The sequence below is a fragment of the Amphiprion ocellaris genome, chromosome 9 (genome assembly GCF_022539595.1).
Source record: "Amphiprion ocellaris isolate individual 3 ecotype Okinawa chromosome 9, ASM2253959v1, whole genome shotgun sequence".
Classification (NCBI taxonomy): Eukaryota; Metazoa; Chordata; class Actinopteri; family Pomacentridae; genus Amphiprion; species Amphiprion ocellaris.
Genome location: NC_072774.1, coordinates 16,543,973 through 16,558,969, shown reverse-complemented (window position 1 = coordinate 16,558,969; position 14,997 = coordinate 16,543,973). Strand labels below are relative to the sequence as shown.

At 37.5% G+C, this 14,997-nt stretch overlaps 2 long non-coding RNA genes across 2 annotated transcripts; one reads left to right on the top strand and one right to left on the bottom strand.

The window, feature by feature from the left end:
* The first annotated feature begins 4,244 nt into the window (after positions 1-4,244).
* LOC129349726 (uncharacterized) lies at positions 4,245-7,063 on the top strand. The gene is made up of 2 exons (XR_008602837.1): positions 4,245-5,979; positions 6,031-7,063. It is a non-coding gene; the product is annotated as an uncharacterized LOC129349726 (long non-coding RNA).
* Positions 6,710-13,746, bottom strand: LOC129349725 (uncharacterized). The gene is made up of 4 exons (XR_008602836.1): positions 11,640-13,746; positions 10,664-10,764; positions 6,991-8,814; positions 6,710-6,927 (listed from the first exon to the last, which is right to left on the bottom strand). It is a non-coding gene; the product is annotated as an uncharacterized LOC129349725 (long non-coding RNA).
* Positions 13,747-14,997: the final 1,251 nt, after the last annotated feature.

Here is a 14,997-nt window from a genome sequence, read left to right as displayed (position 1 = left end):
AATAGTAAATTATTTCTCAGAATTCACAGAGAAAGTCTGAAATGTTTGCTAGGTTAGCGTCCCACATGTTCTTTGGCTCAGCTAAAGCTAACTCTCTCCAACTTCTGGATCTCTTGAGTTGCTTGTTGTTAAAATATCTTGCTAGAGGTGCTGAAGCTCAGAAAGTCTGAGATGTTTGTTCAAAATAAGCTCATTCTCAAGTCATCTGAACTGTCCTCTTTTGTTTGAACTTTCCCTAAACTTAGGAGTTAATGACAGAGCAGCACATCCAGACTCAGTCTCATTTATGTAGAGATTAAACTTCAGTGTCATTCATTGATGTTAAAGTGCAGTTTTTCAAATGTTTGTTGCACATGCTCCCGACCAAACCAGTCCAGGTGGAAGACGATGTGAAGAGAAAGCTCCAGAGGATGAATATCACACATTTACGTTGGAAATAAATGTCCTTTAATTAGACATTGTCATGCAAAAGTTGGATTTCCCTTTAATGATGTTCAAATCTTTGTTGAGTGTTTTGTTGATGTTGGTTTCTAAATGTTTTCTGACACTCGGCCCCAAAGATTAAAACCTTCTACGGCTCACAAGCTGCAACAATTCACACATTATCAACTATCTTTCTGACTAAACTAAGATAAAAAGTGAAAAACTGCCTGATTCCTGCATCATGAATGTAAATCTTTTTGGTTTTTATGACAGTAAACTGAATATATTTGGGTTTGACATTTTATAAACCAAAACAAGAAATGAATTACTGGAGAAAACAATCAACAGATTAATGGACAAAGAAAATGTGTTTTCCAACATATATGGCTGAATTACTCCAACATTACAAGATACATACAATTTTAATTCAATTTTATTATATAACGCCAATACAGGTCAAATTGTCTCAAGACTTTATTTTTATATTTTTTGTCATATTTAAAATATGACAAAGTAAGAAATTTAAACCTCTTGACTAATCCAATTTATTATTTGGTTTTTAAGAGACTAATCGACAACTAAAATAACTTTCTCCACTAAAACTAATAAACATGAGGTCAAATAGAAGGAACAGTTTTAAATACTGCAGTCCCACGACGACAAGAATAAAGTTTGTCAACAAAAACTAAATCTGCTGGTGGATTCCATTAAAGTCCTAATAAATGATAATAAAGTGTGATACTAAAGGTTTGTGGTGCTAAAAATGTCAAAGTAAAGATATCAAGTTGAACATCTGGATGGAGGTTGATAAAAGTTGACCTTTCATTTCTCTGGAGCGACTCCATGGATTTTATGGATGGTGGTTAAAGACCTGCTCTTCTAGTGGTCTTCCTTCTAGTCGCTGTAAAAAGTCAGTCCATCCTGGCCGACTTCAACACCTCTTCATGACAACTTGTTCTGCCTCCGACCTGGTGGAAACTCCAGAAACTCGGGAAAACCTGTCGAGACTCGAAGAACTCGTGGAGACTCGAAGAACTCGTCGGGGGGGGGGGGGTGTGGGGGGGGGGGGGGGGGGGGGGGTGTTGGGGGGGGAGGCCGCCACCCACCTCCCCGCCTACTCTCCGCCCTGACTCCACCCAGACTCCGCCTTGGCTCCGCCCATGTGGTCACTTCAGGAACTACGATGCCAAAGGGACGACGAATTTATTTCTTTTTATCTGATCTGTAGCTCAGTGAGTTAAGGATTTGCCTATGGAGCTGCAGGTCGCTGGTTCAAGACCAGACACTTCTTAAATTTTCTCAAAATCTGACAAAGACAAAGAAAGAAAAAGCCGGTGGGGTCTTGAACCTGCGACCTTCCAGTGAGTAGTCCTTCTTCTAACCCCCTGAGCTACTCGCTCAGATACTAATTCTTCTTTTTTTTGCGCATTTATCATCTATTTTTTTCGTTTTCGAGTTTTTTTTTTAACTCGAGTCTCGACTCGACCGTTTTTCTCAGGAGGTTGGACTTCAGCCTTTGTGCTGGAGGGTGGAACCCTCAGTTCCAAGACTTTCCAAAGCCTCCACACCTCCCGAGTCCTCAGGACCTGAGCTTTCACACAGTCTGAGGGCTGAAATTTTCTAAGTCCCACAGTAGTTCTCTGTTAGATTTAACTTTCAGACAGTCCAAGGACTGATATCTTCTAAGTTCCTGAGTAGTTCTCTGTTAGTTTGAACCTTCAGACAGTCTGAGGACTGAAATTTTAAAAGTTTCTCAGTACTTCTCTGTTAGTTTGAACTTTCTGGTTAACAGAAGCCTTAAAACTTGTGACCATGAGTCTTGATTTCACATTTAGACCATCCATCTGAGTTCTTCTCAGACCTTCACCTGTGGGTTTTTTAGAAATCCTCAACAAACTTTGATTCTCTTCACTGAACAGTAAAGTTTGTGGAGATCAGAAGGTAACATTAGTTTGATCAATGCCTTCAACTACTAGTAGACTTTATCTGGAAAGCAGTTTTCTGAAATGAGTTCTTAGTAAATCTGTCCACAATCAAACCAAGAACATAGAAAGAGGAAATGTTTGAAGAAACAACTTGATGTTTTCATTTCAGACTAGAAAACGCTTTAAGACCTTTATCTGTTTTTGCTCTTTTTGATCGTTTTATTGTCTCTTCTGTTTAATTTGATCTTCTAAAGTCTAACTGGTGTCTTTTCAAATGTTTTGTCTTTAGTTTGATTCTTCTTAAATGTTTAGTTTTGCTCTTTTCTCACCTTTTATTCTTTTCTAATGTCTGATTTGATTTCCAAATGTTTTGTCTTTTTAATGTTTAATTGTTTTTTCAAATGTTTTATCGGCTTGTTTGAATTTTTTTTCTTTCCCAATATTTAATTTTTCGATTAAATCTTTAAGGTTTTTCTTTTTAAATGTTTTACCACCTTTTAATGTTTAATTTTCTTTTTAAATGCTTCATTGTAAATTTATTGTCTTTAAGATGTAATTTTCTAATTAAACATTTAATTTTTTAATTAAATGTTTTGTCTTTTTAAAGGTTTAATAATCTAATTAAATGTTTTGTATTTTTTAAATGTTTAATATTCTTCTTGTTTAATTGTATTTTTTAAATGTTTAATTATGGAAAATATTTTATCTGTAATTTTTAATATTTGTATTTTAAAAATTTTGTTTAATTTCATAATTACATGTATTGTATCTTGTTTAATTATCTAATTCAATATTTTGTCTGTTTAATATAGTTAAACATTAAATACAATTAAATTATATTAAACAGACAAAATATTGAATTAGATAATTAAACAAGATACAATACATGTCATTATGAAATTAAACAAAATTTTTAAAATACAAATATTAAAAATTACAGATAAAATATTTTCGATAATTAAACATTCAAAAAATACTTTTTAATAATAAACTTTTAAAAGTTTTATTGTATTAATTTTTTTCCTTTGATTTAATTGCTTTTTGTTATGTAGTTTATTTCTTTAATCTTCTTTTTCTGTCAAGATTTTAACCCCAACCTTAAAAATGAAATAAACCCTTAAATCACAATGAAAATACTTCTGTTGTCACAATCATGAGTTAGTCAATTATTCAGTTTATCAATTCAACTTTATTTGTTTAGCACCTTTCACAGATGACAAAACTAAACAAGCAAAGAGAAAAAACTATGCTAAAACTATGATTAAAACTCAAAAACATTAAAAAAAAAAAAAAAGATTTAACATGGTAATAAAATATGTTGTGTCCAGGGGATGGAGGGAGTTTATTGAAGTCTTCTTGGGCTCACATGGGAAATCATTTAAAATATAAACTTGATATTCAGTCTAAGGAAACTGCAGAGCGACAGAAGAACCAACAATATCTCCTGTTTTCTCCTTTAATGAGTCGACTCTTCTTGTGCTTTCAGACCAAAGAACTACAGACTCTTCACAACCTGCTCAAACTCTTGGTACAGGACCTCACCACACGGGTCAAGAAGGTTTCCATCTCATTTCTACTCTGAAGCTCACCTTCTCCTGCTCAAACTGCTGACAAATGTTTCTGCTGCTCTAAAGTCTGCTCTCCAGAACTTCCTAAAAACTCTCAAAGTCTCTTCTGCTGCAGGTTGCTTTGGAGAACTGTTACAGAAAACCTCACTAAACCACATGCAGGGGCCTCAAGATAGTCGTCCAAATGAAACCATACAAAAACCAAACTAGCACAACCCAAACACTAAAGTCTCCTGCAGCCTACCAGAGAACCTCTGAGAACAGAGAATCAGGGACAGGAACTCTTACCTTCTGGACAACCAACGCTGGTTCTCAAACAAGGAATACAGAATGTGTCTGACCAAAAAACTCTAAAGACTCACTACAGCCAAGATAAAGACACAACTCAGCTGCACCAAATCCACTAATCACTGCACACATTAGCACCATGTGCTAACTGTGGCTATAGAACCACCTTTACCAAGACAACTATCCAGTACAAAGCCCTAAAACACACCAAGAAACACATTAAAGACGATTTTACTGCTGGAAGCTGCAAGCCAACGCCTAAAGAACAAACTGCAGCAACAGAGCCAAACCCGGTTCTGTGGTGAAGAGAAGCAGAGGAAATGTTTGTCTGCAGCTAAATAATGCAGGGAAGACACTGAGCTGCTCAGGTGTTCCTGATAACACCAAGCAGCCACCTGGACAGCCAATAGGAACACAGCTTACTGGAAGTCCAGAGGGCTGGCTTAGTGAAGGAAATTTAATTTCAAGTTGAGGCAGAAAGTTAACAAAGAAAGTGGAAAACCACCTTCTGATACCTGAAATCTCTGAGTTTTTCACACAAAGAACGCCTGAACATGTCAAACTGGCTTCATAGTAGAACCATCATTGTAAAAACGTCACAGTATGGTGTGTTGCTCAAAAAACATTACGACTCGGCTGTCTAGTGTCGCCGAGGAGCAACACAAAAACAGGACAAACGCTGGTTTCCTGGGGGTTAGGTGGCTATTTATTTTAAAGAGTAAGTTTACAACAACACAACATGTGAGCAGAAAAATCACAAAATCTGTCTTTAGTTCAGCTGAAAATATTAGTTTTTGTCTTTTTTATTGACCAAACTTTTCAGGAAGTAGATGAAGAATAATTAAAGCTCTCATGTAGAAGTCCAACTTATTTTGGATCCTTGTGGAGAGTTTAATCTTAGAGTTTGTAAAGCTGTTGAGTTTTTAGAGTCACATGGATTGTTTTGACATTTAATAACCGAGTCCTGAAATAAAATTACAGTTGTGGATTTCTGTCATTTAGTCTGGACTAAAAAAATAACAGCAGCATAAATCTCAAACGTCTTTATGAGGAGTCTGGATTGAGGTTTCTCACTTGATAATGATCAAAACATGAAATTTAGGTTGGTTTAAAGGAATATTCCACCTTAAATCTTTGAATGTTGACCGAAAAGGTTGGTTTCAGGAAGTATCCCACCTACAAGGTCCTCAAACTTCCACCTTAAAGGAACATTCCACCAAAAATCCTTGGACATGCACCTAAAATGTTGGTTTTACCGAGAATTCCATCCAAAATCCTCAAAGAGACCTGAGGGGCTGGTTAAAAGGAATATTCCACCTAAAACCTCAAATATAGACCCGAAAGGGTGGTTTAGAAAAAATCCTTCAATGTAGATCAAAAAAGTTAGTATGGAGGAATATTCCACCTGAAATGTAGACCTGAGAAGTTGGTTCAGAAGAATATACCATCCTAAACATCCTTAAATGTAGACTAAAAGACAGTTTGGAAGAAAATTCCACCTAAAATCCTCCAATGTAAACCTAAAAGGTGAGTTTAACGGTATATCCCACCTAAAATTCACTACTGTAGACCTTGGAGGTTGGTCTGATGGTATATTCCACCCAACATCCTTGAACATAAACTTAAAAAGTTCGTTCAACGGAATATTCCACCTAAAATCTTTCAATGTAGACCAAAAAATCTTGGTGTAAAGGAGTATTCCACCTTAAATGTAGACCTAAAGGATGGTTTGGAGTAATATTCTACTCTAAAATCTTCCAATGTAGACCTAAAAGGTTGATCTGATGGTATATTCTACTCAACATCCTGGAACATTTACCTAAAAGGTTGGTTTAATGGTATATTCCCAGCAGAACCCTTGAACATCAGGCTTAATGGTATATTCCACCCAAAATACTTGTACATATACCAAGAAGTCAGTTTAAAGGAAATGTAGACCTAAAAGGATTGTTTAAAGGAATATTTAAACGATTATTTTCATTATTTAATAATCTGTTATCAGTCAGAACCCTGGCAAACTTATTTTCATCAGTTTTCTTAGTGGAAGTCACAAATAAAGGACCTCTTGTTTTTTACCAGCGTTACTGAGTCAAAAGCTGCTGTTTCAACACAGACACGTTCACATGCATCCTCAAACCTCTCAGCACTCAAACACCCACAGACAGGAGGCCGGCTGGGCCGAGGCTCGGCAGCGTCCTCAGACCCACGAGTCGGTGAACTTGTTGGTCCAGTTTGAAGGCCTCCGTGTGGTCCAGTAGAAGTCCACGTAGTCGGTGTTGGCTTTGAACCGCAGCGATTGGCCGGCATCAGGTGGACCGGCTCGTCCTCGTAGGGCTCCTTCTGTAGCCTTGAGGGAACCACAGGAACATTCAGTAGCTGTTGGAGTTCTTCCTGTCAGGCTCGTGGTAGAACGGCTCTGAAGTATCTTGTACTTGTCTTATCTGGAACAATCTAACAGTCTAAACTGTTAACAGCGATGTAAAGAAGCAAACACACAGGCATAGATTAGGACTCAAACTAGATTTATTTTAGAAAACAAATCAGCTTAGAGGCATTTGTTCACACATGTGGCTGAATAGGAGGCCGTCCAATCAGATTTGAGGTCTTCACTCTGTAGGTTGTTTGTTTGATGACACTCTTGGACCTCCATCAGCTGATGTGGATGTCTGATGGTCTTCCTCTCTAGTGCCAGATGATTCATCCATGAATTCAGCAGCTACAGACTGAAATGAAGCTCATACTGCCGTTACTGAATTCCTGTTCCAGATCAAATGTTCAGAGCTCACCTTGAATGCAGCCGTCTGCTGTCTGATAGTTTTTCTCATTGTAGTCTTCAATAAAGTCTTTTTCCTCATGTCAGGATGTGGTGAGACTCTTTCTCAGTCTCTGCAGATGTCCCTCATTGTGCATCTCCAGAGAAGAAACAGAAAAACTGGTCACTGCTTCAGCATCACAAACACTCTCCAGCATTGAGAGTGTTTTAGGAATTCATTCATTGTGTTGTGATCTTTGAAGGAGCAGAAACTTTACAGTTGCCAAAGATATGAGCTCCAATTCTGGATGTTTTAGGAAATCAAGTTCATCAAATGAACACTTGATTTTTGCTGATAACTCATTAAATTACTGAAGAAATCTAACATAAAAACCTGTAAACTCTCAGGCAGCTTTTGTTAAAGTTTGTCCATAATTTTATCATCATGTTCTGGAACCAGGACTCTGCAGAAGTTCCTTCAAACAGATACTTGTGTGTTTCTATTTAAGGCCTCAGGTTTGAACGTACAGCAGAGGATTAGAAAGGAGTGATTTTAATATTTAAATCAGTCCAGTAAATGTTTGGCGTGAAAATTATTAAAATTTTGATTTAGATAGATTTGTGTCAAATAATATTGTAGAGTCTCACTTAAATATATCCAAATGAGTTCAGTGTATTTACATTTTATAGAATATTTGATTTCTTAATCTCAATACTGTAAGGTCTGACCCTAAATATTATAATGATGTCAATTTAAATAATATTTTAGTGCAGAGTAAACTTTAATCAGCTAAACTTGCATAATAAATATCACTGTACAATCTTAACCTGAACATTCATATTATTGAGGAAATGTACATAAATCATGATATTCTAGAGTCTTAACTGGAATATTTCTAATATTAATCTTTTTGTATTGTGCTGATAAACAACAATAACCCGACTTTCAGATAATATTTGCTGTCTGTGATTGTGAGACTAAATTCCTCCACATTCTGGAACTGGACTGCATTTCCCAAAATGGAAACATGGACAGAACTTAACACTCATGTATCCATGGCAACGCAAAAGTTTCTGCTTCTTACCAAAGTTCACAACACAAGTAAAGATTTTAATGTAAAACTTCAGGGATGACTGCTGACCATAAGTATTCTGATCAATACTTCATGATCAACATCAGGACAGATGTTACAACTCCAGCTGTTGCATTAGACTGCAGTTATTCACAGAGAAATTAAAACATCACATTCCTCATAAAAACTAGATGGGACTTTTATTAAATAAAGTGTTGGTGAATAAACAGTGTAAAAAGTGCAAAGCAGCTCCATTAAATCAGGAGATGTGAGACTTCCACAGCATGGATCACCATCTGCTGTGTTGATTCATAGCTGAATGTCAGAATGAACTGAGATAGAAAAGCTGCTTTGAGCTGCAACATTACGGTCTGACAATCCAACACCATCACAGTTTTCATCTGGTTGTTTTGCTCCAAAATGCTGTGAAGTTCAGTTTTTACCTGAATCAATACAGAGATTCTATTTCCAACCAAGACTGGAATAAAAATTAAAATGTTATGAGGTTATTAATGCAACTAAATCCTTTCAGATGGAAGGATTTACTTCTAAGTTCTAATTCAAGTTTCAGTTGGAGCACATTGCATTCACAAAGAAAAACAGCGATACCTTCATAGCAACATTTAATAAACCTAAAGCTTCCCTGTTGGTTCATTGGTGGAGTTTGTTACTGAGCATCTGAACCTTAAATCCAGTGAGAGGACCATCTTCAGTCCAGGCCAGTCAGAGAACTTCAAGACCTTCCATCAGCTGGACCAGATGTGGCACCATCTCCCTCTGAACATCTGGATGACAGGAGAAAAGACAGAAATCAAACACAGATCACAGAAATACAATTTATTCACTTTCATTGTTTTATAAAAGCAGCATGAACTTTAAAACTTGAAATCAGTGATGAAAGCAAATGTTTTTATCTCGTGTTGAAGCTAAATTTAAAGTCAATTTTAATGACAGTTTATCCTGAGAGGAGTGAGAATGGAGCTTTTCTTTCCTTTTTAGAATATTCCCTCAAAATACTCTGTTTATTATTGGCTTTAGAAGCATTTTTCTTTACTCAATACACCTCAATATACCTCAGACTGATGCACTTTGCTGGTTTGCAGATAATTTCATGTACAATGACAACAAAGATCTTCTATAATAACATATTTTGCTAAAACAAGAACTGCAAACCTTCTCAACCATCTCTCAGGCTGCAAAATTCCAACTGCGACCAAGAATTATCTGATGTAGTTATTATTATAATCTTTACTGAACCAGCCCTGGAATTAATAAAAATCTGTATATGGATATGATTTTCTCTGATGGGACCACTATGGAAGCCATAGTAATTATTAACTATCCTTTGAAGGGAAAGATTAGGTCTTCATTCAGGTGGATAAAAAAAATGCTCTCCCTTAAAAAACAAAAAAATGCATACAATAAAGTAAATCTCTTCTGCACTGCACACATACTACACTTTTGTATAACTCTGGATGTCAGAGTAAAGGCAGACAGATCCACTGATCAGCCACAACATTCTGACCACTGACTGCTGAAGAGAACAACATCCATCATCTTGTTCTAATGCAACGTTCTGCTGGGAAACCTTGACGTTCATGTGGATGTTTGACATGTACCACCACCTAAACACTGCAGGACAAACAACCCCCTAGTCTCCATGGCAACAGCAGTCCTTGATGCCAGCTGCCACCCTCAGCAGGACAAACTAAAACTGCTCAGGAGTGGTCCGAGGAACACGACAGAGCTAAGCTGTTCACCTGGGTTCCACACTCCCCACATCCACATCTGATGGAGTATCTGTGGGATGGTCCAGGATCAGCCTGGTCTAGGTAGGACCCACCCTGCAACCCACAGAATCCACAGAATCCACAGGACATCCTCAGAGGTTCTGATGAACCACTGGGTCAGAGGAGTTTTAGCAGCATAAAGGGACCAACACAGTATTAGTCAGGTGGTCAGAATGTTATACTGTTATATTGTCATGCTGATTATATGATCAGTAAATGTTACCATCAATTATAACGTCCACATTGATCAGGAAAAAAAACAAACTATCAGTTCATTCAGAAACTGTGGGGTTAAACCTAAAAACACAGACCTCAACAGCAGTTTGTTTCAAAGCAGAACACCAGCTGGTTTTCACTCAAGAAGCTTTCAGAGCAACAATTAAATGACAGTTTTGTTCTCATTAAGTTCAGTCAGAGTCAGCCCAAATAATGTACACACATCAGGAAAAGAAAAACTTTTATAAATATTTCATTTGTATAAGTACTTCTATACATATAGATACCTCTTTCTAAGTTTGATCAAATCACGATAACTCTGTGTCCTGTTGTACGATGTTTTCCCAACAGATGGCATTACCCTCATGAATGGAGCATCAACAAGTGACGTCTACAACACAACAGAAATGTCTGGAAGCCAGTGGCCACCACTTTGAGCACCTCTTGTAATTGTAGAGGCCAAAGATAACTTTTATTAATCTCATGATGTCTGAATAAATTTGGTATTGAAATATTTATGCAAGTTTTTCTTTTCCTGATGTGTGTAAACATTATTTTGGCTGACTCTGTATAATGGGTTTCTGACAGGTCACCAGGCAACATCTTTTTATAATAATGACAAACATACCTGCATTCTACAGGAGTGATTTTCCTCATCTGCAGGTAAAGATGTGTGAGGAGCTTAGAGATGACAGGAGCAGGAGTCATCCTCACTAATTCAGCTTCCACCTAGAAACAAAAAGACCACAAACACACTGATATACTCTCAAGCGTTCAACCTCACAGCCTCAAAATATCTGTTTAGGAAGTGTTGTGTTTCTAAATTCTGCTGAAAGCATTGACAGACATTCTCTTACAAGGTTGTGTAAAAAGCAGCCTGTCCTCTGAGCTACTGAGAAATCTTCCTGAACAAAGTTTCTACGTGTAAATCGGCTCAACAAAAACTAAAGCCTCAGTCAGATATAACAGGTATCGCAAATTATAAAGAACTTTCTTTGTTAACTCAGACTTTCTGCTTCAACCTCAGATAAAAAGGGGAGTTTAATTCGTCAGGTGACTGAAAATGAACGGCTTGTGCAGTTCTAGATCCAAAAGTAGGATGTTTCATCTCATGTTTTACTACAAATACATGAAATAATAAATAAATACAATGGCTGGTTGTTAGTTTATTCACTATTAATGTCATTTTATATACTGGATTGAACTTGAGCAGTGGAAGAGAGAAGGAATTTAATGAAATTATGGAGATTCAGAGAGGTAATGTTCTGCAATGTTAAGTTAAGCGCGTTTAATTTAAACCAGCTGAATGTTAAACTTCAGTGCAGCTCAACGGGTTTCAGTTAACCTTAAAGTAAAATAACTTTTTTAAAAGCTAAAATACACAGCAGAGAAATACAGGTTGAGAAGGTCATTCTAATAATGACGGACACCTGGGGCAGCAACTAACACAGGTGTTCAGCGGTAAGTTAGCCACCTGTGTTAATTAGCCCGCTAGCTAACGCGTCCGGACCAACTGCTCAAACACGACAAAACACAACTCTTCACAAGTCGCTGACTTAACGTACAACAAAACAGCTACAGGTTCGAAGTATTTATCTTCTTACCGTGTTTCACTCCAAAAACAAAATCAACAGCAGCCAGAGATGCTGCCAGACGTCCCGACCATAGATATATAGAAGATTAGATACGCTAGCACGCTGTCTTCTATATTATCTATGGTCTGACCAATCACTGCTCTCTGGCTCCGCCCTCTGAGAATCTTGTTGTCGTTTGGCTCCACACTTCCTGATGACCACTTCCGGTCTCAGAAAATGAAAAAACGGACATTTTTTCGTTTCTGTCTCTTAGTGATTATACTTTCTTGTTATTCTAAATATAAAACGAAAATCAAAGCATTTAAAAAAAAATCGTATATCCCTTTTTGATCATGAAAAGGAAAAACGCCTTGTATTTCAATTTTAGTTTTTGTATTTTAAAACGAAAATCACTCGTTTTTTTGTTTTTCAGAGCGGAAAATCCAGTTACCAGATCCGTACACGGACCCTCTGCCAACACACTGAACATTGAAAGCTTCATTAACTCTGGATTTATTGCCAGGCTGCTATATTAGATTGGATTTGTTTTAGTTTTGTTTACGAATAATAATAATAATAATAATAATAATAATAATAATAATAATAATAATAATAATAATAATAATGGGTAACTGACTGTAATGTAGACTGACTGTAAATCAGTATGAAAATCTTGATCTTTTTCTAAGGACAAAGACAAAAAATGTTTTTTGACTCATGTCACTATAGTAAGGATTTGCTGTTTGCACTTTACAGTTCGTTGTGATTGCATTGTTATCCTGTAATCAAAGGCTGAAGAATTTTATTCCAGGTGTTTTTTTTTTCAAAATAAAGATAAGCCACCTTATATGTTTTTTAAAGATAGTTAAAATTATGCATTTTAAAAATTAGATTTAGTTCTCTAATGTTCATACTAAGAAACCTGTTAAATACTTTGGAAGAGATCGCATGTTCTTCCAATAAGGGTGTTTTTAATTTCACATCTGTGTAGGTGGATGTCTCATCCTAAAATAAAACTCTTCAGCTCTTTGTTTTCATGGTTTCATCTACACAAATGCAAATTAAGTCTGTATTATTTTAACACCATCCACAGTGTTGTGCACTTCTTACAAATGTTCACCTCTTCTAAATCCCTCCCTACATCCTTAAGCTATGATTTTGGAATCAGACATGTTGCCCAAAAGCTTTTTCTGCAGCCTCAAATGCTTTCAATGCAATAAAGCCTGTGGGCGGGCATGTATGTTTCTTTTTTTTTTCCTCCCCTCTTTGCAGTTGTTGGATGTCTCTGGGGAGTCTGTTGGATTATGGAAGGGATTTCTGTTGGATTTCAGTGAAATAAAGACGACTGTTATTTTTTTAACCGCTGTAGAGCTCTCCTGTTACATCAACCAATCACAAAGGCCGCAGACCTGACGTAGCCTTAAGTGCTGTTTACATGCATTTTTAACAGTAGACATCTCAGACAGTAAGCTGTGTACAATAGAGTGTTGCATCATTTAAGTGGAACCAGAATGTCTGTGAGGGAATAAAGCATTTTAGAGCAGCATTGGCCTACTTTATTATCTAAATGTAGAGCGTTACACAACATATCGGGCTCTGTTATCCGTGATGGGATCTATTATATGAAACAGATGATGCCACCAGCTGACGAATACACGACAAGATGAACTTTGAGACTGGACAAAAAGGGCAAAGTGACAAATGTTAGATTCACAGTTTAATATCATAGCAACAGAGGAGGGTAAAAAAACAAACCAAAAACTCAGTAATCTTTTAATAAACCCAGTAAGCTGATTTTATAGAATGATAAAGAAGAAAAAAAAATGCTGTATTTTTGCGACATCAGTATCACGTTTGCCACGTTTACCTTCTTAGTTTCGCATGATCCAAGCAATGGGAATGTTACTAATTTTGCAGATCTGCAGTATTTGAATAATAATTTTCGATCAGCCGATGCCACTAGATGAATGGAAAGACAAATTATGCCATTGCCAAAGTGATTACAATCTATATTCTGAGGGATATGAATGTCTGTACTAGATTTATTGGCAGTTCACCCAAGAGGATAACGTTATTTCTTTTACACCGACAAATCAAAGTAAAGATGGTTTTACCTTACCCCTCGTCCCGGTTCATGGAGCAGCTCGCCCGCTTCCTGATCTCGATGGCCTCCTTGATCCACCGTTTATAAACGATAGGAAGCGGGCGAGCTGCTCCATGAACCGGGATGAGGGGGCCTACACCCTCTCGCATACCTGGGACTCCATCCTCCAGAGACCACCGGACGGCGGGGGGCGTGGCCTGTCTGACAGATTCTGACAGATCTGTCAGACCGGTCACCTGATAAAAAGGACACGTCAGCACACGTCGGATGACGCTCTGAAGAAGACTGCAGTTGCAGTTGAAACATGTCAGCTAAGGTAAAAAACCATCTTTGATTTGTCGGTGTAAAAGAAATAACGTTATCCTATGATAGTTAACGACAAAATGAACATCATCCAAATAAGTTCACCCAAGAGTTGATGGGATATTGCATTAACCCTTTGATTCGCAACATGGGTCAAAAGTGACCCACACTGTGCATCAAAGGGTTAAAAAGCTCCAGTGTGGGGCTGGTTGAATGGGCGACCCATAAACAAGGGCTATAGTTCCAACGTAGTGGTTATGGATTGGAGTCCGACCTGTGGCCATTTACTGCATGCCTTTCCCCCACTCTTCTCCCCACGTTTCCTGTCTCTCTCTCTCCACTATGCACTATAATAAAGGCCAGATAAATAACTTAAAAAAAATCCCTAATGTGACACTCATGGTGGCGCTAGAGAGAGGGGCTCACTAAAGCCAATGAGGTCTTACTGACTACAGCATGGCCATTCCAGTGTTAAAAGCTTCTGTGTATTAGTCCTGAGAGGAGACATGCAGAACTGCAGCTTGTTTTGAAACTGCCTGACATTCCACATAAATGCTGCATCAGTAGGTCGGGAACATCTCGTCCTCAACTGCAGTAGCGAGGCAGATTCCATATATAAGCTGAAATAACAGGTTAAAAAGTACATGTCTGGACTAGTGTAAGCCTTACATAAGAGCTTGGATGTAATCCCATCTGACGTGCCTTGGCCTTGAAATAATAGGGGAGGTCCATCAGATGGAAGGAGGTCAGACGTTCGCCTGCGACTGATGACACACTACAGCAAGAAGATGTGAAGAAGTGCTGCCAGGCAACACCATGTAAAACAGCATGCTTCAGTCAGGCAACATCGTTATATATATAGGCTGTCTTGTAGGCAGTTACACAACTCAGCTTGGTCACATACAGTCAGACTGGTTCCAATAATGTCATAACCTGTAGTTCACATGGGTTGTCATTTATATAAGACATATTTACAATGTC